The 22693-nt window shown below is 40.4% G+C and overlaps 1 pseudogene; it reads left to right on the top strand.

The window, feature by feature from the left end:
• Positions 1–8586: 8586 nt before the first annotated feature.
• Positions 8587–9748, top strand: LOC116930750 (annotated as a pseudogene).
• The last annotated feature ends 12945 nt before the right edge of the window (positions 9749–22693 follow it).

Raw genomic sequence — 22693 nt, 5'->3', positions numbered from 1 at the left:
ACTAACAATTTCCTTTGTTTTTAATAAAAAAGATAGACAAAGAGTCTGTGTTACAAGGTACTGACTAATAATTTTTATTTGAAATAAGGGAATGCTTTGTGTTAAAGTTGATGCATGGAACGGTATCACCAAGCATTGGGAAAAAGTCAGTGTTTCTCCTAATCACACCAATTACAAATAAGGTGCGTGTTAGTTAAGTTTTGGGAACGTAGACTTGGTTTCTGTAAAAAATGTAGGAGATTGGCCCTTTAAGTTGTGGAACACAGCAACTACAACCAATTGATAACAGACAAACTTTCCCATTGACTATTGCTTTTACGTTGAATAATCTACACTGGCAGCCACAACATAGTATCACAGCCAATGCACATCATTTCTAGCCCATTCAAGTGTCATTTAAGGAATGAAATAAAAAAATGTATACACCTAATTTAGTAATACTTACTCCTGTCAAACGTGAACCACTGGAAACTTGATAATCACTCTTAGAAATAAAATAGTATGGATAGATACTGGTTTTCAAATTGTGCGAACGTTAATGAATGACAGCAGAATGTTGCTGCGTTCAAAGCGTGTAATCGCAATTGTTAAGGTAACACAAATTCGTCTGCTAGCCAACACTTGGCTCTACCGTTGTATTGGCTGTTTACGGTTGTTTTTTGTTTTCCGTAGATCCTAGAAACGCAGCAAACAATGTCAAATATTTTTAATTCGTTTTATTTGTTTAACTGAACGTAAAAAAGAAAAAGAATGGTTACTTGCCGAGTTTATTTCTTAAGTCATTTCAAAATTAGAAGAAATGACCGCCAACCGGGTCCATTGTTATACAAAATTTGCCCTTTCGATTCACAATGTTAACTGACACAAGGAATCCAAAGTAAACCAAGATTTCGGTCCCCTTGTAGACAATATTAATAGGAAAATTAACGTCGTTATCTAAAAACTCCGTATTTGTGAATACGAAATGGCATCTAAAATATCCGTGTTTGATAAGATACAGCTGGTGTTGTGAAATTGATGTTGTAGAAGATATTGTTGGAATGGTGCAAAAGAAAACGGTCTCTAAAGCGTGTTGGAACGCAGTCGAAAGGGCTGTTAAGAAAACAGTGTATTAGTGGTTGTTTGATGGGTGCAAAAGGGGACAGCATCTTCAAGGTGGTGGAACACAGTAAATGGAGGTTGGAAGAAAACAAGGAATTTGTGCTGGTTTGAAGGATGTGAAAAGGAGCGTTGCTTGAAGGGTATTGGAATGCAGTAGATGGAGCTGATGAAAACATAATAAATTTGGCCTTGTTTAAGGGATGTAAAAAGTAACGGTCTCAGAAAACATTTGGAATGCAGTCAATGAAGCTGGTTAGAACACAATGAATTGGTGCTTGTTTTAAGGGATGCAAAAGGGAACAGTCTCTGAAGAGTGTTAAACACAGTCATTTGGGTTGTAAAGAACACAATGAATATGTGGTTGTTTGAGAGATGCAAAAGGAACGGTTTCTTAAAAGTGTTGGAATGCAGTCATGGGAGCTGTTGAGAACAGTATCCAATAGTTGTTGTTTCATGGCTTCAAAAGAGAACAGTCTCTTAAAAGTGTTGAAACGAAGTCAGTGGAGCTGTTGAGAACAAAAAGAATTGGGGCTTTATTGACGGTGGCAAAAGGGAACGGTCTCTGAAGGGAGGTGAAACACAATCAATAGAGCTGTTATGAATACAAAGTAATGGTGGGGGTTCGAGGGACGCAAAAGGGAAAGGTCTCTTAAAGGTGTTGGATTGCAGCCAAGGGAGCTGTTGAAAACACCATGAATTGGAGCTTGTTTTAGGGGATGCAAAAGGGAACGGTCTCTGATGGGTGGTGAAACACAGTCAAGGTAGCTGTTATCAATACTGTAATGGTGCATATTGGAGGGAAGGAAAAGGGAAGGATCTCTTAAGAGTGTTTGATTGCAGCTAATGGAGCTGTTGAAAACCCAAAGAATTGGTACTTGTTTCAGAGATGCAAAACGGAACGGTCTCTTAAGGGTGTTGGATTGCAGCTCATGGAGCTGTTGAAAACACAACGAATTGGTACTTGTTTCAGGGATGCAAAAGGGAACGGTCTCTTAATTAGCTGTAAGTACTCAAACAATTGGTGGTTGTTTGAGGGATGCAGAATAGAACGGTCTCTGAAAGGTGTTGGAATGCAGTCAATGTAGCTGGTGGTAATACAATGAATTGGTGCTTGGTTTAAGGGGTGCAAAAGGGAACGGTCTCTGAAGAGTGGTGAAACACAGTCAAGGGAGCTGTTATGAATACAATGTAATGGTGGTTGTTTGAGGGCTGCAAAAGGTAACAGACTCTCAAGGGGTGTTGAACTCAGTCAATTGGGCTGTAAAGAACACAATGAATGTGTGGTTGTTTGAGTGATGCAAAAGGAACACTCTCTTAAAAGTTTTGAAACGCAGTAAAGGGAGCTGTTGAGAACAGTATCCAATAGCTGTGGTTTGAGGGCTACAAAAGGGAACGGACTCTTTAAAGTGTTGGAACGCAGTCATTGGAGCTGTTGGGAACAAAATGCAGTGAGCTTGTTTGAGGGATACAGAAGGGAACGGTCTCTCAAAGGTGTTGGAATGCAATCAATGTAGCTAATCAGAATACAATGAATTGGTGGTTGTTTGAAGGATGCAAAAGGCAACGGTCTCTTAAAAGTGTTGGGACGCAGTCAGTGAAGCTTTTGAGAACAGTATGCAATAGTGGTTGTTTGAGGGCTGCAAAAGGGAACGGTCTTTAAATGGTGTTGGAATGCAGTCAATGGAGCTGGTGAGAACACAATGAATAGGTGGTTGTTTCAGGGATGCAAAAGGGAACGGTCTCTGAAGGGTGTTCGAAAACAGTCAAAGGAGCTGTTGAAAACACAATGAATTGGGGCTTGTTTCAGGGATTCAATAGGGAACGGTCTCTGAAATTTGTTGGAAAACAGTCAATGGAGATGTTAAGAAAACAAAGATTATGTGGTTGTTTGAGGGGTGCAAAAGGCAACGGTCTCTCAAGGTTGCTGGAATACAGTCAATGGAGCTGATGAGAAGACAATGAACTGGTGGCTTGAGTTGAAGGAAGCAAATAAACAGTCTATTACAGTTTTTTATTGCATACTTAATTGCTTTAAATTAGTGAATTGTAATAAGTGATGGCGTAGAAAAATGTAAGTATGATGTCAACCATGTTGGCAAAGACATGGTGATAAATTGCGGAATACAGGGTTTGGATTGGCTACAGCAAAAATCACGTGACCTGCATGCAATCAATGGCAGCGTGCGCTTACATGAAATTTCTCGGACAAACAAACAGACAGACAGATACACAAACAAATCCCGCCCACAAATACCTCTTTCGCTTTTATAAAGATAGGAGAAGCGATAATGAGCATCGTGAACAGATACCAATTTATTTATAAAAATAATTGAAAAGTACAACTGAATGAAAATGAAATATGTGCGAAGAATAATTTCAAATTCAAATACGCGTTGAAAATGCATATAGGAATAATTGTATGATTAAAAAGCAGGTACCAGAGTCCAAACTTGACTCAATCATTAGTCTTTTTCCGTCTGGTTACTTAAGTCAAGCCGATGGCTTTGGAATCTCACTCGTTCATCTCTGAAGCATTAGAAAATGGACTACGAAATGCCAATTCATGTTCAAAACATTTTTGGTCAGTTTTTTATACAAGATCGGAGAACATATGTGATTAACAACATTATAAATCACGAAGGCCGAGAAATATGGGAAGATGTGCAACCTGCTCCACCACCTACCCCTTGGGATGTCGGGACACCTGAAACTAACGGGACCACTTCTCCAGTAGGTCGAACAACTTCCACAGATCCTAAACCCTCAAGAAAATTGGGAAAGATTATGTATTTCCTCGATTGGCTGAGGTCTTTGGACTGGAGTATAGTAAAAAAGAACCCATGGACCACCATTTGCTCCATACTTTTGGTAGTATTGACAGTGATACTGGGGTTACTCATCTACAAAAACTTTTGATCCCACGGAGAACAAAATGCAACAGCGCCTTGTGGCACTTTCCGTGTTAACAACATACTGACCAGTTCTGGTAAAGTTGTGGAAAGTTTAAACCTAGAAGAACGTGTAATCACCACCGTGCCGCCAAGAATTGCTACAGAAGAGCCCCCTGGCATGGTTCCCAACCAACCAGCCAACTGGCATGGTGCTCCGTCACCCATGCCAAGTTATGCTGCCCCGGCATCTTCATCCTATCCAGCCACTGCCACTCGTTCTCCAGCAGCAATGCCAAGCTATGCCGCTCCAGCACCGCAATCCAAAAACCACCGTTCTCCAGCTGTTACACAAGGCTATACAACTTTAGCGCCCCCATCTGATCCAGCAACTCCTCCTCTTTCTCCTTCACCAGGTAGTTACACTAAAGACCCAGATCTGAGTGCTCCTTCTCGTCCGAACTCCATCAGAGTAAACGCAACGTATTGATAAAATATTCCTGCTGTTCTAATCGTCGAATCAAATAAAACATGTTGTGAGTCAAAATGAATCCATCATTTTTGTGGCAAGGTTATTTATTTTAGTTATTTTATTTTAACCCCAGGTCTCGAATCCAATGAATTGGTGGTTGTTTCTGGGTTGCAAAAGGGAATAGTCTCTAAAGGGTGTTGGAACGCAGTCAGTTGGAGCTATCAAGAATACAATGAAATAGTGGTTGTTTGAGGGATGCAAAAGGGAACAGTCTCTCAAGGTTGTTGGAACGCAGTCAAAGGAGCTGTCAAGAACACAATGAATTGGTGGTTGGTTGAGGGATGCAAAAGGGAACGTTCTCTCAATGGTGTTGGAACGCAGTCAGAAGCTGTCCAGAAAGCACAATAAATTGGTACATGTTTGAGTGATGCAAAACGGAACGGTCTCTCAAAGGTGTTGGAACGCAGTGAATGGAGCTGGTGATAACACCACAAATTAGGGCTTGTTTGAGGGATACAAAGGGAACGGTCTCTGAAGGGTGGTGGAACACAGTCAATGGTGCTGTGAACAACACAATGAATTGGTGGTTGTTTGAGGGATGCATGTAGGATCGGTCTCTGAAAAGTACTGGAACGCAACCATTGGGGCTGTTGAGAACCCAAAGAATTGTTTGTTGTTTGAGGGATACAAAAAGGAATGGTATCTCAATAGTGTTGAAACGCAGTGAATTAAGCTGTTGAGGACAAAGAATTGGTGGTTGTTTGAGGGATGGAAAAGGGAACGGTCTCTCAAATGTGGTGGAACACAGTCAAAGGGGCTGCTTAGAACTCCTTGAATTAGTGGTTCTTTGTGGGAGCAAAAGGTAACGGTCGCTCAAAGGTGTTGCAACGCAGTCAATAGAGCTGGCGGGAATACAATGAATTGGTGCTTGTTTTAAGGGATGCAAAAGGGAACGGTCTCTGAAGAGTGGTGAAACACAGTCAAGGGAGCTGTTATGAATACAATGTAATGGTGGTTGTTTGATGGCTGCAAAAGGGAACAGTGTCTTAAAATGTTTGAAACGCAGTCAGTGGAGCTGTTGAGAACAAAATACAGTGGTGCTTGTTTTAAGGGAAGCAGAAGGGAACAGTCTCTCAATGGTGTTGGAACACAGTAAATGGAACTGTTGAGAACACAAATAATAGGTGGTTGTTTGAGTAAGGCAAAAGGGAATGGTCTCTCAATGGTGTTGGAATACAGTCAAAGGAGCTGTCCAAACACAATGAATTGGTGTCTGGTTGAGGAATGAAAAAGGGAACGGTCTCGTAAAGGAGCTGTAAAGAACCCAATGAAATGGTGGTTGTTTGAGTTTTGCAAAAGGAAACGGTCTCTTAAGGGTGTTCGAACACAGTCAATGGAGCTGTTATGAATACAATGTAATGTTGGTTGTTTGATGGAAGCAAAAGGGAATGGTCTCTGAATTAGTTGTTAGTACTCAATTTATTGGTGGTTGTTTGAGGGATGCAGAAGGGAACAGTCTCTGAAATTTGTTGGAATACAGTCATTGGAGATGTTAAGAAAACAATGTAACAGTGGTTGTAATGGTGGTTATTTGAGGGAAGCAAAGGGAACGGTCTTCCAAGGTTGGTGGCACACAGTCAATGGAACTGTCAAGAACACAGAATTGGTGGTTGTTTGAGGGATGCAAAAGGGAACGGTCTCTGAAAGGTAATGGAACGCAGTCAGTGGAGCTGTTGAGAACAAAATGCAGTGGTGGTTGTTTGAGGGGTGCAAAAGGCAACGGTCTCTGAAATTTGTTGGAATGCAGTCTATGGAGCTGATGAGAAGACAATGAATTGGTGGCTTGAGTTGAAGGAAGTAAAATAACTGTTTCTATTACAGTTTGCTATTGCATATGTAATTGCTTGAAATTAGTGAATTGTAATAGTTGATTGCGTAGAAAAATGTACGTATGATGTCGGCCATGTTGGCAAAGGCGTGTAGATAAATTGCGGAATGCAGTGTTGGGATTGGCTACGGTGGAAAATCACGTGACCTGCCTGCAACCAATGGCAGCGTGCGCCTACATGAAATTTCTCGGACAAACAGACAGATACACAAACAAATCCCGCCCACAAATACCCCTTGCGCTTTTATATGCGCAAGCACGTGGTGATCGCTAAGGCAAACAGCAGGTTCACGAAACATGGCGATCACAACACATTTATAAATTGCTGTAGAACTTACCTACATGCAACCGATAAATGGCAATAAAACCAATCAACAGACTTCAAATGTCTCATCTCACCACTAATCAGCACTGGATATGAACCGATATGCACGTATGTGTAAATTGGAATGTAAAAAGGAAAAGGAAAACCGCATAGTGCCAATAGAAGCGTTATACCATTACCTAATACGTTACGGCTCTTAAAACATTTCTCAACTACCCCGTAACCCCGATCACCGAAATCTATGTTGAATCTCTATTACAGTTGACGCCATCTGTTGAAACCTATTATTGTCAACACCATCTATCGAGAGAAATATCGTGAAACGAGGTCGTGGGTGTACTATATCATCTCATCTAGACAGAATAATCCCAATCGAGAAAATGACAATTCCTTCGACACACGGAAATAGTAATGGAATGTAAGGCATCGTGATAGACTCACCGTAATCATCATCGATTTTACCGGCATTCATAATGGATTCACCAACAGAAGATTCTGTTCCTCCACGTCGAGTTTGGCGATGGGTTTGGTTCCGTTTTCCTAATGGACGTTGGGAAAGAGTTCTACGAAGGATTAGGCAAAATACCCTCGTAGTTGAAGATCCACTTGCACACCCCAGTCGCCAGTGTCAACAGTCTTGATAGCTGAGACGTCCAGATTATTACCACAAGAACCGTCTACGACTCAATCGACATTACAGCCAATACCGGTCACGCCTCTAGCGTTGTTAGAACCAGGACCGGCCCCGCGTCTTAAACCGTCTTTAAAACTACAATCCGATTTCTTTGATGCCATCAGTAGCGGCTCGGTAACTGAACAGCGTAAACTTCTGGACAGGAACGGATCGGAAATGGGGGCGTTATTAGCCGAGTCACGGAAGGAACTCGGTGAGACACCTCTATTGTTAGCCATTCGACACCGACGGTTCAGCCTTGTCATTAGATCATTTCCATTCTGATCCTCACCGAACGGGCTGGTTTATGTGGAACGATATTAAATACCTGGAGGCCCCGCCCCTATTCGCAGCTATTCTCTATATGGGAATAGTATGATCGTTAACTATCTACTCAACTTGCGAGGCGATTGCGTCAAAACGGCTGGTTCGAACGAAATAATCTCGAGCTCTGTTGTGAAAGAGAAGAAAATCCTAATATTGAAATTATTAGGTTTAGAAAATTATTTTAATTACATAATGATTTGCGCGCAAAATTGAATCTTGTACGGCTGAAAATTATAGACAACAATTAGACTTTACCCAATCAATCGCCACGTCAACCATTGCTAGCCGTAACTTGGACACCTTGACATGTTACATGAAAACATTGAATTAAACGAAAAATTACATTGAAAAAAAGGTTTGACACACTGCTTTAAAAAATGCCGAGCATTCTAGGGCTTTGTTTAGGAAAATTAATTTTTTAAACCAACCAAAAACACTCGAAAGCCGTGGAAAATGAAACATATGGTAGACTTTTCATGCCACCTGTTCAAATGGTGATACGGCACTTTTTGCTAGCTACAATGCAGTTTCAACCGAGCCGCCTTTCACGATGGGTTACTTTGTCATCACGCCTAGTCTGCTCTAAATAATTGGGGCAATTTTAGCATCAGTTGACTGTCAACTGAGGGTGAAAGTCATCCGGCCCGAGTCCGTTGTGGCGGAAACGAGATTCAACTGGAGTAGTATTCAGCAAAAAAATTCTTTTCCGACGGAGACTTTACGTTTCTACCAATATGGCCAACTGCCTGCACAACAAAACGCACGTCAGCCCATCTGTGACCGTAACGTTGATCACAACCACTTTACAGACATTTCAGTGAAGTTATTATTTAAACAAATTTTCATTTTCTTATTAAATATGGCTAAGAGCGGTATGGCTTACCATACGAACGAGCAGCTCTTTCACGGGTCATGGGAGGAACATCGACTAAGCCAAACCAATTTTCCCTGGATGGTTCAGCTGTTGATCGTCATTGCGGATTTTTAAAAACAAAAACAAGTTACATGCGGTGCTACTTTAATCAAACAGCAGTACTTGCTAACAGCCGCACACTGCATTTACTACAGGCAAGTTTTACTAGACTATGTTTTGTTTTTCATGTTCGTATTTGTCAATTGGGGGTCGTCATAAAGGAAAATCATATCGATTACGGCGTTTTTGGGCTACCACTACTTGAACATTGAACGTTTCGACAAAACTGGTTATGAAGAGATAATTCCGGAAACGCAAGCCTTCGTCCATGACGATTTTGACCTTACTTTAATGGTGATTAAAAATTCTGTAAATTTTCGGGCATTTGAAATTTTATGAAATTAACAAAAATATGTTTCAGCAACATGATATCGCTATCTTAGAACTGGCGAAACCAGTTCGTTTTACGAACCAGGTGCACACTATTTGTCTGGCTGAAAATGAGCCAGCATCGACTGTCACCAATGCAACGGTGGCCGGATGGGGATCTACCGAAGCCTTTGGTATCACATTTTTAAAAAATTTTAAATTTTGGTTGAATTGACTTTACTGCTGTATTTATCCAGGCACGACATTTTTTCCGCAGTTGCTCTTACCAGCTACGGTACCCCTAATGAAGCTTCCTCAATGTAAATTAGCATTGATGGGAATGGGCAAACTGCTCAACGAACAATCCGTTTGTGCGGGAGGAACAATGAAGGATGCCTGCCAGGTGGATCTATTGAACTTATCAACAGTTGCACGGTTTTGATTAAACATGAAAGGCCAAATTGTGTTTTCCAGGGTGACAGCGGTGGACCCTTGATGGTGACAGAAAATTCTTTCAATTCACGCACCAGCAGGTACAATAAGATCGGGATAGTGTCGTGGGGTTTGGGATGTGCTCAACCAAACATACCAGGAATTTACTCTAGTACACGGCATCACTTACCGTGGATTCAACAAGTTACAAGGAAAGATGTTTGCCGACCTGTTTCTCACAATCCCTCGAATTAACAAATAACAATCAGAAACACTGATGTACTGTTAACGTTTTACAGAACACATACAAATGAAAACATTTTCTTTTTAAATTAATGCATTTATGAACTTGCTAAATCGAGTAATCACTTATGTTTGTAAGGTAAGTAGCATAAATAAAGATATTCACACTCAAGTCCACTTGAAAGTTGGGATAAATGAACGTCGAGACGAACTAGTTAACACATGTACAGTAGTCTGTGGCGACGTTAAAGCCATTGTTTTAAAGAAAAATTCAAGCTGTACACATCCATTCCAGGAAAACCATATGCGATTGTGCACGGGTAGATTCCTGGCTGTAAACTGAACATGACACTGTCCGTGTAAAGACTAAAAAGCTACTTGTATCAAAAAATGAAAGCCTTTGATCGGTTTTGGTCGATTACCTATTCTGAAAAACCTTGAACTTTGAGAGGGAAGAGAACGATCCACTCAAAAAATTCCGGGAAAACAGACTTTCTCACCCATCCCCATAAACAGTATCCCTTCTGGAGGTTGAAAATGTAACCCCCCACTGAAGTAAAACTGTCACAAACTTGACGAAACCAGTCCATCATCCACTGACTGGATGAAACTGGAATCGTAGCTATTCCTCAACAGGGCCGTGGTGTCTCAGATTAAGGTCCAATGCAAACAGCCATTCAACTGGGCAAGAAATGCAAATCCTTCCATCGTCATTTTAGCCACTCGCTTGGGTTTGTCAGGTTTCCGCGATAGGACATTGAACAGGACAGGTATCGAATAAAGGCAATTGGTGATCAAAACACCGTGTACCGCCTGAATTATTAAACGGAAATTAGTCGATGCACGTCTTCTTTTATCTGGCGATCTTACCGAAAGACACGTGCAAACGGAACCAAATAGCAAAGCCATTCCTATGGCCTGTGTAGTCTCAAATAGAAACACAGTCATAAAATCTGCAAAACGAGGAGGCTTTCAACAACCCCGGCGAAACAAACAGACGTGCAGCGATTGCAGAAAACTGAATAATTCAGAAACTTCGAAACTGAAGAAACTGCTCCACGAAGCGAATCGTTCAGCATGTTGGTATAAAGAATCTAAATTCGACCGAATACAAATTAACCAAACATCAAAACGACTTCTTGCATTTTTGGCGTATATAAAGCATTGTGTCGCCGGTTTGGCTGTGAGGGTAAAGTAAGTACACTGACACTTAGGGATGTCGATTATTGATATATCGCATCGGAAAAAATGAAAAAATCCGATATGATATATCACATCGAAAAAACTGATATCCAAATAGTAAAACCGATGTTTTTACGCCATCTAACGTTCAAAATAAGCACTACGTAAAACCTTTCGGCGCTATTTTCGACAATAGAATACCAACTTGGACAGTATTACACAATGGGTAGATTTCTTAAGTTAGGGTAATTACTCTTTGTTTGTAAACATTTGTTTTGGCAAACGATATTACAATATATATACAATATACACCAGCGTTTTGACGTTTTCCAAAAATGAGGAATAATAGGAGTTTATTGTGGAATTATTTTGTTAGGTCCGATACCTATGCTGTAGATCATAAGGTAATATGTAAGGCGTGCAACAAAACTATACTGACTAGTGGAAACACGTCAAACATGAAACATCATCTCCAAACTCGTCATTCAGAGTAAGATGATAACATTTATCAAACATATCTGGATGAAGAGGCTGAAAAGGCCCTGCAAAATTCCGCGGTATCCACTTCTAGAGCCACAGTGGAAAGATGCGAAGGTAAACTTTTATAAATTCCGAATAAATCTTTAACAATATTATAGATTAACAAGTTTTTTATAATCAAGGAACGCCTAGTGTTTCCCAGACATCGGCCACTAGCCGTCGGCGTCGCAGAGACAACAATAACACCGATGTTGTTCCATATCCAACTGCGGGAGTTTTCATGGAAGGGTTTCATAAAAAACTAGTTGGATTTATCGCTAAAGATATGCAACCCATTCAAATAGTTGAGAATGAAGGTTTGTTTTGACACATATGTTGATGCTATTCGAAGTTGTTGACCATCTCTTTTCTCACTCTTTGCAGGCTTTAAAGGTTTGGTGCATTACCTTGGTCCTCGGTTTACGCTGCCCTCAAGAACAACATTAGCGAACACTTTGATTCCCCAGGAATTTGAAAGAGCAAAAGCTGCTTTGTTTGTGAAACTTCAATCTGTCACTTATATGTCTTTGACAACAGATTGTTGGTCGTCTCGGCGTATGGAACCATTCATGACAGTTACAGTCCATTCCATCGTAAATGGACAGTTAGAGTCACGCGTTTTGGTTACCTGCCCCATGACCGGTTCACATACAGCAAATAACCTGAGTAGTAAGCTGGAAACGATTGCATCTGAATGTTGTTTAACCGAAAAAGTAGTTTGTGTCGTTACGGACAATGCGTCGAACATTGTAGCGGCTGTTAACTTGCTGACACATAAGTGTCAGCAACAGGGGAAAAGGTATCAGAACTTTTAACTCTAAAATAAGCAATAAATAACGTAGCAATCTGATGTATTCTTAGGTCTTTGGAATCACCTTCCATGTGTTGCCCACAGCTTACATTTTGCTGTTACAGATGCCATTAACAATACCCTTGTACATGGCACTATAAAACAGTGCAAGAATCTTGTGACCTACTTTCATTCTAGCCATACGGCAGTTGAAGTCCTCAACAAGCATTGCATGTACAATGGTGGACTTAGTGGAAGGCAACTGCAGCAAGATGTGGTGACAAGATGGAATAGCCAATATCTAATGCTCAAAAGCATGCTGGATCTTAAACTGCAATTTGTGCAACTATTGGCGAGCTTCAGCGGATGGATCTCTCTTTCACAGCTGACCAGTGGGATCTAATGGAGGGAATTTTCGAAGTGCTTAGCCCATGTGAGCAAGTAAGCACAGAACTTTCTTCGCAAAGATACCCTTCCTTATCAAAGGTAATTTGTATGAAAAGTGATTTTCTTCACTACTTCATCGTTAAAATTTACCAAGATTTTCTTTGACTTTAGTTATTTCCGCTTATTAGCCTCATGCTTGAGGGGCTCACGAATGTCTTTGACGATAACCCAGTCAGGTATGAGGGGCTATTGATTTTCAGAAATCGTCTCATGAGGAACATCAAGAACCGGTTTCATAATTTGGAGCATACTAATCCGGACTTCAGAGCCCCTAAATGGCCCTTTGTTTCATTGGCAACTTTTACCGACCCGAGGTATTATACCAATACATAACTCGATTATGTTTGTTAAACATTTAGATTATCAGATTTAAAGGCATGTACCATACGGAAGTTCCCCATGTAGAAAAACAATTGGAAAATCTTTTGTATGGTACTTCTCATGAGGAGGGAAATATCCCGTCGACTTTATCTACTAGTAACCGAAGATCTTTATGGGCTGCCCATGACCATCGAGTTGAGCGTATAAACGAAGCAAGTAGTCGGCCAATCGGCAACTCAAGAGCCAATGCAATTAATCTCATTCGAGAATACAAGCTGCATCCTATGATTGCCAGACATGAGGATCCTCTTCAGTGGTGGAAGTCAAAATCTGATCATTGCCTACTAAAGCACTTCTTACCATTAAGTGAAACAATCCATTGTATTTCAGCTACATCAGTTCCTTCAGAGCAAGTTTTTTCTCATGCGTCAGACCTTATTTCTGCTAAGCGAAGTCGTCTTAGTGGGAGGACGGTAAAAATGCTCCTCTTCCTCAACAGAGCGACACACGATCCTCCTCGACAGCGACTGATGGGCAATTGAGATTGTCGGACAAGTGGCGAGACCTGGATCTAGGTGTTGACCTTGTAATTAGCAGTTGTTTTTTCAAAGCAGACAAAAAAGAACAAAAGAAAGAAGTCACCTCAGGCCTAATGGGACTAATGCCCCTTCAGACCTGTATGAGGCTTTCAATAACCACACAAACCTAACATATCAGCTGGAATTCGGTCGCAAAACTACCAGGCTCCGGATTCATTTGAACTGGCTTCCTCCGGCTGCCCCGCTTCCTTTCCGGAAACTGTAAAAGGAAGAAAGGACCAGTGCGTTAGTAAACCACTAGTAACTTAGGGCCCATCCAGGGCCGGGGAATAGGTGGCGCTAGCGTATTTCGTAGCCACTGCTTCTCGAACCACTCATAAGACAAAACGTACTGGCGCGGTATACGAAAAATAATTTTTCCTGATCTTAGAGCCAGTTACATCCGGTAACAGGTGGATCTCAGTTTATCGAGGTCGTTCATTCTAAAACTTAGAATAGATAATAATTTAGTTGCCATCTCTTAATTTGTTTATAATTTAAAAAAGAGTATTCACGGTTGAGCGCCGTCGGGAACTGCCCCCTAGGCCATGCCCGTTAGGGTGTTTTTCGGAATTCGCCGAAAAATGCCGTTTTTTGGAATTTTTCGATTTTTTCAACGGCTTAAATTTTTCCCATGTAAAAAAGGTTGAAAAATTGATTGGGCTATGTTTCAGATTTTTAAAATAAAGTCTAGGGTTGCCAAAACCTCAAAACCTGAAAAAATGAAAGTTTTCGTCAATTTTTATATTTTTTTTTCAAAAACTTTTTTTTTCATCATCGGCCTTTTGTGTTGTGATAGAACTAGTTTGAATAAATTTGTCCTGAAAATTTCATAAGAAAAAAATAAAATCTAGAGGTTCCAAAAAATTCTGTATTACTCCGCGTTAAACAAAAGTAAGATTTTCTTCCATTTATAATGGAATCTTTAGACATAAATGCAAGTGTTTGACCAGAAAATTTTTTTAATTTTAAATTTCTTGGAGGCTTGATTTTTTGAAATCAATTATTTTCTTACGATGGGCCTCAACAACTTGAAACAAGTATTCCTGAGTGTCAAGATTTCTACACATATCTTTGAAATCACTCACAATTTTGATCCCTCGTTCAGCGCTGTCGTTCACGAACTCTAAGACAGATACAAAGGCTCGAAGGTTTTTATAATCCTTCATTAAAATCCAATATTCGACAGAAAGCTGCAGCCATTCTTGATCGTGATTCATTCCCAATAGATGAAAGAGTAGCCAGGATTTTGGTCCGACGAAATCTATTAGGGTGCTGCAGTTTTCAGTTCCAATTCTGATTTCAGGGAATATGGGCTTGCCCGGAGGAAACTCGCTTGCTCTTGGTGTGTTGTAAAGTTTTTGGGCGATAGCAGACCTCCAAAAAGGCGATAGTTTTTCGTCGAACAAACATAACGCAACCAGTTCTTCCGTTAGATACCATAAATGGCGACTGCAAGAAAGTATTGCCTCTGATCCAGCATCGTGATCAATCGACTTCAAGTGATACATTAAACTTAAGTACTTGAAGTCGTTCGATGGTGCACTACAAGCCAACCTTGACGTTAGAAATGCTTGACTGTGAAGTACACCAACAAAAAATGACATTCTTTCGACTTCTTGCTCTTCGTTTAGTGTCAGATCGAAACGCTTTGACATAAGAAACATCTTCAAGTAATATATTGCTTTTGACATGAATCGAGCATGATGATTGGCTCCTGGTTTTCTCAACTTAAAGGTTCGAACCGGTAAACTACCGCCAAGGTAAATGACAGTCAGCACGACCAATTCTAGGTAATCTTCTCTTGGAAAAGTTTTTCGCAACAAACAATCAGACGCCCATATGAGAACGTTTTTAGCGTGTTCAATTAAACGCTCATCCAAGTCCTCTTCTGACCAGTCAAATAGACGGAGTCCTTCGGTTGATTGATCTAAAGTATCCCAATCAGCTTGAAATCTGACAAATAAGGTTTCCGTTGTCCCAGTTGTTTTCCCTCTAATGACTTCGGCCACATGTTTGATATGTAGCTCATAAATGTGATGTCGGCAAGCTAGCCATAGAATAGAGCGTTGTAACGATTTCTCGAAATATGCAGCACATCCATGAACTCGTCCAGTGTTGCTAGCCGTCGTGTCGAACACCAGCGCAATCACATCATCTTTTATCTTCCATTCTTCAAGTAAATTCATCACAACGTTGTGTTGTGATAATCCTGTCGAGTCATTCATAGCCGGTATCCCAAGTAATTTAGGTGTAGGTAAAAAAGATCCTCCACTCACTAAAACAGCCAGTCGCTCTTCACCTCTACCGGTAAAACTTTTCAATAACTTGGAATCCCAATGAACTATAGCAAACGGAGGTTTGTCCCAGTTTTGCTTGATGTTGTTTGCTGTAGTGACTCGTTGTTCGTTCCGTTGGCGCCAAGCAGAAGTAGTTGATAGAGTAAAATCATTTAGACTTGCTCCGCCAACCTTTACAATCGTGGCCGTCATAGCCAGCTGTGAGCGAATGCTCAATTGAGTCCGATCAGCTACTTCTCCAGTCAGCATTAACAAATTCTTAGTTGGTATTTGCACCATCACCCGGCTTGGTTTCGGTGGTTGATGATGTTGGGGTAAAGCGAATTCAGAATCTTCTTTTTCGTAATTACAATCTTCATTTTCTTCTAATTGATCGAGTTGATCATTTTCATATTGTTCATTGTCTGCGTCTGGAATAACATTTTTTTTCTTTGATCTCGAAGTAGTTGAATCAGATCGTTCACAAACTCGTTTCAATCGATAAAGAGACTTACGGTCAGTTCCATTCATCAGTCCAATTTGTGGAAATTTACGCTGACCAAGAAGAAATTGATAGTTTTCTTCCCAAAATTCATTGCGAGAAGCTCGAAGTCGTTCCATCACATCTGAAGGGGACACATCACACAGTTCATTAAGAACCGATTCGAAATTATTGATGATCTTCAAATTGCTCTCGTTGTTACGAGCTCCGGTGTTAATCTTCTTGATTTTGCACCAGTGTTTGTGTAGCTCGACTAGTTGATCGATGATGTTTTTTTCTGGTTTTGTTGGGATCCCTGCCCTTTCCCAAATAGAACAAATTTCTTTCATTAGTGATCGACACAAGTCTCTGGTTGGGAGACTGTGGTTATCTGGTTGTTTGCGGACAAAAATGAATCGCTCGACGACCATACGATTTAGAGGCAGTCTTACACCAAGAGAGAGACAATGTTCACTTCCGTAACCCAGCAACCAATCAATTTGTCTAGCACGTGTACTTCTAACAGATCTATTACTTTTGTCCTGCCCGACAATCGGTCTATTCGTACACTCTGTTCGGTCTTTTCCATTCCTTAACGCCATACTAATAAAATAACCAATAAGCAATGTAAACTTTCGTAGGGAGTAATAAAATTGAAGTCAAAATTACCTTAGTTCAAAATAACAGATAAAATCCAATGAAACACGAAGGTCGAAGGGCACATCAAGGCTTAATAGCTTAAACTCAAGATAATGGTGACCAAGCGTTGCCATATATAATCATGAATTTTTTCGAACCTCTAGATTTTATTTTTTTCTTATGAAATTTTCAGGATATATTTATTAAAACTAGTTCTATCACAACACAAAAGGCTGATGATGAAAAAAAAGGTTTTTGAAAAAAATATATAAAAATTGACGAAAACTTTCATTTTTTCAGGTTTTGGGGTTTTGGCAACCCTAAACTTTATTTTAAAAATCTGAAACATAGCCCAATCAATTTTTCAACTTTTTTTACATGGGAAAAATTTAAGCCGTTGAAAAAATCGAAAAATTCCAAAAAACGGAACACCCTAATGCCCGTGCTCCTTTTTAGTCCGTAGAATGAGGCGGAAGTTAGTTCCTCATTTTATGTCATAAAGTTAAAGTGTTGTTATGATAACTTTAAGACCAAGCTTCTTTAAACACAATGTTTTGTGTAAAAACCCTTTCATTTTTTAGCATTTTCCCTTGCTTTGGTCCTACCATCCATTGAACCTTTACTCCTGCGCGAGAAGTGGCACGGGAAAATGCTACATATAATTGTCCGTGGCTGAATACTGGTTCAGGAAGATGGATACCAACTTTGTCGAACGACTGTCCTTGTGACTTATTGATGGTAATAGCAAAAGCTAAAAGCACACGGAATTGGTTTTTTATGAGCTTGAACGGAAGATCGCAGTCACTGGGTGACATATTCATTCGTGGGATGAAGACATTGTGGCCTTTATTTTTCCTGCTGCTATGGTTGCATGAATGAGGTTGCCCGTTAGACTTTTCATTATCAAACGCGTTCCATTGCACAGCCCTTGACGCGAATCGATGTTTTTAAGAAGTATGATTATTGCACCCACTTTTAGTTCCAAAATGTGCGGTGGTATCCCCTGATACCTTTAAGGTGTCAAGAAACTCGGTTGGGAAGTTTGAAATTTCCTCTGGGTCTTCCGAATCAATTGAGTTTATGCTGGCATACCTTCGTCGGTGTCCTGGCATCTGTCTTATGATGAAATTGTTGATCTTTAAGCAGTCGTCGTTTTTAGGACACAAAATAGCCCGATTGCTAATGTGTTCTTCTGTTTCTGAATGCAGTAGATTTTCGGGGTTACCAAACACATGATACACCAATGACTCTTCTGAATGTTCATTAAGAAGAAAGTCCTGAGGTATCTCTATCGCATCTGGTCCCAGACCTGCAGTTCTTGAATGAGCTGAATTTCCAAGTTTAATGAGCCAGTTAGCAAATTCGAGACTATCGTCCGCGGTTCGCATATTCCGAGTCAAACTGAACTTAAAAATTTCACTCCAAGTCCCGCTGCTTTTAATGGTAGATTTAACAATTTTTACCCTCTTACCGTGTTTAATGACAGGAAGGCACTGACAAATATCTCCTCCCAACAACAGAACTTTGCCACCGAAAGCGACTGACTTTTTCGTAAAAAATTAAAAATTAAATTTTTTTTAAGTTTATCGATGGCATCTAGTGAATGTACTGTCATCACAGTGAACTCGTCAATGATAATCAGACTGGCTTTCCTTATGTTGTTTGCTTCAATACGGTGCTAATCTATTTTTGATCTTGGTGTTGCCGTAATGGGAGGATAGATTTTTAAGCGAGAATGGAAAGAAGTACTCCCGTTACATAGCAGAATTGAAGCGATTCCAGTTGAAGCCACAGCAATCACCGATTTTCCTTGTTCTTCAAGCACACTAATGAGTGTATTGTAGAGAAATGTTTTTCCAGTTCCACCTGGTCCATCCAAAAAATACTGATTGTTTGTAGAAGAACAAACGTTATCATTGACTGACGTCATGACACGGTCAGAGATTGCTTGCTGTTCCACGTTCAGCTGAGCAACCATTAGTTCTCCTCTTCTCCTCTTTTGAGCACGCATTTTGTCCGAGCTTTCATCTTTTCCATCTTCAATCAGCCGATGAATCATTTGAAAATCAAGAACTTCTATTTGAAATTCTTCAAAATTGTGACCACTCTCCCTGAACATATCTTGAATAAATTTCAGCGCAAGGTTTTTCGCAATTTCGTCTTCATGATCACGTCTCGTAAAATCTTCCATGAGATATGAAAGGTTATTGTCCAACAGTACCCGAGTGTTTGTTGGAGAGCAATACATGCCAATGTTGACAAACAATTGTCTTAATTGGACGGGCATTTCAAATTCAATTGCTTCCGCCATCACTCGTTCCCAAACGCTATCATCAGCCAAAAGGTTTTATGCGATGGCAGCTTCTTTGAATGTTGGATGCAGGATCCCGTCGACTGTCCTCAAATTTTCGAAACTGGTTGCACCAGGTACATTGATAATGAGCAATCGTAGACTGTGCCTTTCGACTAGCTTGACGGTAACAGAATAAATGCGGCCAATGACGTTAATCCTCTTTTTTCTCGGTTTCTATTTCCGGGCGGTCTTGCCAAACCAAAAATGATAAGGAATCTCACGATAGAAGTAAGACCTAGCTGGCGGATGAATGGAATTTAATTTAAACCAAGCCTTTAAAGTAGTTCATTGTGAGGCAGAATTCATTACTGCTTGCTCTTCCATTCCTGGATGAAAAAAAAAATTGTTCTTGAGGAAGATGGATAGCAAGTCGAATAACAGCGTGTGAACGGTAAGAAAGTGGATACTTGAAAATTCTCCAAGAGACTTCAGGGGCACTGACATATCTCGTGTCTAAGAAAGTAGTTATTTCGTCCCATACAATGCGTTGTTGACCTTTAGATTTTCTCCTCTGCTTATCTGAATATTTGCGCAATCATGTCCTTTGTATATGTATTTGAAAATTTACTTTATGCTGGTAATGGACGCGCAAAACTCAAGATTGATGTGTGAGTTGAACTTTAGTGAAAGGTAAGAGTTATAAGGGACGACCCAGATATTATCCACTCGATGACTGCTGGTGCTGTGGTTTAGCGAGTAGCTGCGACCGGTATTTCTCCTTCGATAAGTAGGATATCCATTTCCGTTGATAACCGTTACTTCCGCAAATGGTTTCGGAAAAGATTTTGGTCATATGTCACCATCCATGCAAGGAGAATTGCGATTAATGTCTTTTCCACATGGACTGTGAATCATGTTGCTCATTACAATCTTGTGAAGTCTTTAGCTCTTAAATTGATCCGGAATCTCAACACAAATTGTCTTGTCTATATCGTCTTCAGTCATCGGAACGTCACTGGCATCTACCCACATTAGTAGATGGACATGGGGAAGACCGCGCTTTTGGAATTCAATGACATGAATCCTTGCAACAATAATCCCCAAAATTTGACGTTCTTGAATGTCTCTTATTAGTTCTTTTAGTTTCAATTGATAAACTCTTGAAACAATATAAGGCCTATTAGATGGAATTTGAGAAGCTTGAATGCTGTTGGTGATCTCTGGCCATTTTGGGTTACATGTAAAAGTAAGGAAAAGAGTCGGCTTTCCAACTTTTCCGTAAATAGCCATCGCATCTTGGTACCCTTGTTTCATGGCTCTTGGACTTCCAATGAAATATGATGGTAAAATAACCGATGTTCCGACCATCATTTTCTCACTTTTAGCTCGAGTATTGAAACAATCCATAAGTCCATTGTACTGTGCGACATGCAGATCTGCCTGATGAGTCTAAAGATACTTCACTGGATTAGCTTCAACTTTAACGTACGAATCAACTATCCATTGCTGAGTGAGAGGACCACCATATAAAGCTGCATTGTAGTATCCACGAATCGACATTCTACTACTATAGAACTCGCATTGGGTAGTTCTTGACCGACGATTACTTCTTCTGAGTACAGGTGCATAAGGGTCTATATCAAGGGAATCTTCCGGTTCCAGTTCCAGTTCTACAACGTCTGGTGCAGTATCTTCTGCAGCATCCCTTACAACTTGAGCTTCACGATCAGTCATGTCTTCTTTTCCGCCATTGTCTTCATTAGTTTGGTAGTGGTTTGAAATAGCTGGGTTACTGTGAATCATGTTTTGATCCCAGCCATTATCTCCATTGGGAAATAGGAGCGGATAGGTCATGGGATCACACATTGGTTTTGGGGTATCGATTCGAATGAATCGATTTCCTCTTTTTGGAATTAGGAGATGACCGCGTATATCTCTATTTTCCGGTGGAGCCCCATCAATGCTTTTGAAAACAACAGCTATTTCTTCCTTCCTTCTCTTTCTTGTAGCGCCTTTCATCCTGTGTCCGACGGTCGTTATGGTTAATCATTCCAATTTACATGGGTATCCTACCCTCCATTTCAGCAAGAAGATCCTCCTCGGTTTCCATTTGTCTCATGTTTTTATACACGACAGCATAGGGATTACATTGACGAAGAAGAGAATCTAATTGCGCCATCAGAAAAGGGTCACAACGACCGTTAGCAGGGTTATTTGACCGAAATTCATTCGCTTGAGTAGAATCGATGAAGTACAGTTGTGCGTACTTCGGAGCGGGATGATTTAAAGAGTCTTCGTTTTGGTATCGAACGAATGTTGTATCGTGATACATCTGTCCATGAATTCGGAAACAATACGGGCCTTGACCTGGTAGATGGTAGATTTGTGCTCCCATTGATGCAAAGGCAAGAGCATTGTTGTAATTTCTTATCATTTTTAATAAAATGTGGTGATTTTGGATGATTGTTGGTAAACAGATGATAAAGCAATTCAGGGCAATCTTTAGGAGGAGGAAGAATGACTTTTCCTTTTGAACAACAAATGCTGAATTTTCGATCAGACGCTTTTTCTCTTTTAAAATGTCTTGCGCCACAGTAATTACAAATTTCATCCAATTTCCCACAGTGATGAACAGGAACAGAATCTTCGTTCTTCAATAGTTTCCGAGCAACCTTGTGAGTTTTAGCTACTTTATTACTTCGATTTTGTGCCAAATATTCCAAACGATGTTGTTGCTCTTCTTCTGTTTCTTCAATAACAATTTCTGCATGGTTCTGAGCCTCATTTGATTGCCGTAAATTCAATATTTCTTCTTGATCTTCATCGTTTCTTAAAAGAATCTGAGCCATCCGTACTCTATTTGTTTCTTCATTTTCTTCCATTTCTTTTTCATATTCAATTCGTCTATTATTAATCATTTGCTGTCTGTTAGCTTCTCGCTTTCCTTCCGCTTCATTCATTATTTAATTGTCGCAAACATGTTGAAGCTCTAAGCTATGTTTAACACGCGTGGCGACTGTCAGTTCAGAAGATCCAATATTGCAGGCATTTTTTTGATCGTTTAATCGTGGTTCCTGACTATCCTGCCTTTCTGATGACAAATTCTTAAATTTTTGCCCTTCTCCGACTCGGCACTTCCCTAGCAAGACAAGTTTTCTCTAATCCAAAAACGATTAATACAGGATTGTAGATCTTTTTACGCTGATCATTTTTAATATAGGGTTTAGGGTGTGCAAATGAGCGTGAGTGTCCGTAAAACGCGTACAAAGTTTCGAGTTTTACGGAACTGACGCGCTGCCCGAGCCGGCCAGAAGGGGGGTCGGGCGGGGGGGATTGCGCGTACCCATGGGAGAGGGGACAGTGAAGGGGGGTTTACCTGAGCCACACCATACGGCCCCATGTTTTCCCATTGCATCGCATGTCAACGGTGGTGTAATGGTTAGCCGGTTAGCCGGTGATGCGAAAGGTCCGATGTTCGAATCTCGGAGTGTAGTGAAAGTGTATGTAGTGAAATCTACATTCATATTTGATTG

Source organism: Daphnia magna, linkage group LG1, assembly GCF_020631705.1.
Source record: "Daphnia magna isolate NIES linkage group LG1, ASM2063170v1.1, whole genome shotgun sequence".
NCBI classification, from domain to species: domain Eukaryota; kingdom Metazoa; phylum Arthropoda; class Branchiopoda; order Diplostraca; family Daphniidae; genus Daphnia; species Daphnia magna.
The sequence above is the reverse complement of the archived record's forward strand: the minus strand, read 5'-3'. Positions and strand labels throughout refer to the sequence as shown.